This window comes from Limulus polyphemus, unplaced genomic scaffold (assembly GCF_000517525.1).
Source record: "Limulus polyphemus unplaced genomic scaffold, Limulus_polyphemus-2.1.2 Scaffold18, whole genome shotgun sequence".
In the NCBI taxonomy this organism is placed as follows: Eukaryota; Metazoa; Arthropoda; class Merostomata; order Xiphosura; family Limulidae; genus Limulus; species Limulus polyphemus.
The window spans coordinates 1,029,424-1,032,808 of record NW_013665628.1 but is presented as its reverse complement, the minus strand read 5'-3'; positions in this window follow the sequence as shown (position 1 = coordinate 1,032,808).

Here is a 3,385-nt window from a genome sequence, read left to right as displayed (position 1 = left end):
ATATATATATATACACAGCAGTCATATATGTCTGATACTTGAAGCTGGTGTTTCGGGTAATCTTGTTTATTCTGTGTTGTGGTAATGTCTGAGGTTACATCAGTGACCTTGAGTTCAGTCATTCCATTGATCTGTACACTTCTCGTATGATTTTTCCCTTCGAGAATCTCAGCCTTGTATTTTATGTCCAAAATTACACACCTTTTTCCTTGCCATCTGCACAAAAATATATTGAGTAATTTTATATGATTATCTTAAAACTCTGATACAGAAAATGCTATTTTTAAATGTGCAAACTTAGTAATACAAACATTTTCTGAACTGTAGTTTTATTAAAAAAAGATGTAATGTTTAGTAAACAAAATATCCAGGTAAGCATAATTATTGCACCTCACTATACGGTGAGTGTCCCTCTCTCCTGGAACAGTGTTATTCTCACATTATGCCCACAATAATTATTTGTGGGCTATATCATACCTATTTAATACTATGTGAACAGAGACAATAGGCATAAAGAATTTTGACTGTGTGTTGAGTATGCAACTATTACTATACTTTATTATAGAAAAAGTATTATCATAATATGTATAAAATCAATATTTTTTCTTGAAACTATTCATACAGATATAGATTATTATATTTCTCTTTGAGTGTCTATTCTCTTTCACAACCATGCTGCAAATTGATTGTTGTATATTATTTAATGAATGATTTTGTACTTTCTTAAGCTTGCATTTCAGGTCTTTATGTTTATTGTATATTTTATTTCACAACTGACAGTAAAGTTTTATTTTTGCTGTTAAATATTTACATCTGTATTTCAACTTTTTAGTATTATTAATGCTGCATATGAAAAGGAATGGTTTGACATCTTAGTGGGGGAACAACTATCGGGCTCTTAAGCAGTTGAGAGGATTTTCTATTATGCACATAGATTTACCGAACTATTATTTATATAGCCTTTTTTTTTCTCTTTTTTTTTTTTAACAGCAAAGGCAATGCTTTACAAAATAAATTTAAAAAAATCTTTGTTCATATTATTAGTATGCAATTATGTATGTGTGTACAATTATGAAAATCTCTATTAATTTGGTATTTTTATTTTAAATATTCAAATACTGTAAAAGATATAAATGTATGTACAGTAATACATTTTGTTCATATGAAGAAACTTGCAAGAATTGTACATTAAGATCAAAAGTAAATTTCATGCAAAAAATAATGTCCTATATTTATGTTATCTCATTGGTTTCTGAACTTTCTTCACTGATGACACCCTAACCCACTTATCTTCATTTGTGCAACACCCCTGCTGTCCGGTGCAATATGTATTTTTTTATGTTCTTTATTAGTCATGGTTTGGTGAAACTTGCATTACCCCTAGCAACTTTGGTGTGATATACTACTGTGTTGTGACACAGTTTAGAAACCAGTGATCTAACTTTTGGTGCTTGTCATCATATCTATGTCAAGAACTTGAAGTACATTTAGTATTTAGCAGTAGTTTTCTTTTCTAAGTTATAGAAGATACGTTGTTATATATACCTCTATTCTTGAATTAAGTAATGCATGAATTTGAAGAGTTTCAAGCATAAATTTGAAATGTTTAAACTGTTTAAGTTCTTTTCTTTTTTTATGTGTGCATTCATAGTATTTTTGAGCTAGGAGTAAAGTATTCTCATATGTGTTGTACATTAACTTTGTTAATCAGTAACTTATGAAAATATGCAAGTCCTTAACTTGAAACTGGTCTAAATTACATTTGTAACTTATTGGTCGTTACGACCGTGAGCGGCGGCACCATTTTAGACACGTTTTCTAAGAGTTTACCCCTGACGTTGGACAGTGTCATTGGTAATGGTGACACCGTCGGATTATATTGTATTTTTAATTTTTTTATACACTATAGGTCTTTTTAATTATATATAAATCTTTTATCGACATGTATTGTCGCTGTATTTTTACATTTTACTCTAATTTACTTTCACTGTTTTTACCTGTTGTTTGGCGCAGATAGCCTCGTTGCTTTGCGCCATAAAGCACTAAACAAGCAACCAACCAACTCAAATGATTTTTTTTAGAAAAACGTGATACTCAAGTCATTGAGCCTACTAACTTTTGGAAGTACACTGTTATAAGGTTAGTCACTGTAGATATTAAAAAAAAAACGTTTTTGGTAGAATATAGAAGTTTTATATTTCTCTCTTAACAATCTGTACTTCTAGCTCTGTTTAAATGGCTGAAGTGTTTTGCTTATATTTTTTTTAACTACATAGCCTAATACTGAATGTTTAGAAATGTTTAACATAAAAAATGTAAAGTATAATGTTATTAATGTTGACATCTAAGCCTAAGTGCAGTTAATATCTCAAGTATGAACTATACTTAAAATAAGACACAAAACTCGAGCGCTTTCGAATAGTTGACTATTTTCTTTATTCTCCTGGCGAAGAATAGTCAACTATTCGAAAGCGCTCTGGTTTTGGGTCTTATTTTAAGTCTATTACATTTTATATGTGATCCTTTGTTCTAACTCTTTTATCAAAAATCAAGTATGAACTTGTAGTGTCATTAATAAAGATTATTTGCACTTTATTTGTTTGCTAGAAATTTCTATAAGAAGATTACTATATACACTAAAATTATCTTATTAAGTGACATTATGTAAAATAGCTGGGATAGATTTTGACAGACTTCAGAGTGGAGGTCTTTGGAAACTCTGTCTCCAGTAAAGATGTCACTTTTCGTCACATTCATCTTCTTCGATTGTATTGTTGAATAAATATTGTTTTACGTTGTTACACACTGTGTCCAGTCTCTCTCTTTCAAAACTCTGTCAAAGTCGGCTCCTACAGTTGAACTCTGCATAACATTGTCAGCTAAAACTCCTGTCGTTCTGTTACACTGAAGGGAAATCAGTATGCTTTTACCACAAGGCATTTCTGGTTAAAGTAAGTATACTATCAGGAGGAAAATGTAACATATCGATAACAAAAACTTTGTGCTTGACCCAACCGGCGAGACTGTTTCAAGATATTAGCCAGATGAGTGAAGTCACTGGTGTCTATGTCATTAAATGTTACACCAGATAAAATGACAAGTTTATGCCAGATTAACAAAGTACTATAAGCTATCAGGAAACCACTTAATCAATTGAAGTAATAGTGATCTTAATTAATCATTTATCACCCGGCATGGCCAGGTGGTTAGGGCGCTCGACAGCAATTAGCGGGTCGCGAGTTCGAATCCCCGTCATACCAAACATGAGCATGTTCAGCCATGGGGGCGTTATAATGTGACGGTCAATCCCACTATTCGTTGGTAAAAGGTTGGCGATGGGTAGTGATGACTAGCTGCCTTCCCTCTAGTCTTACACTGCTAAATT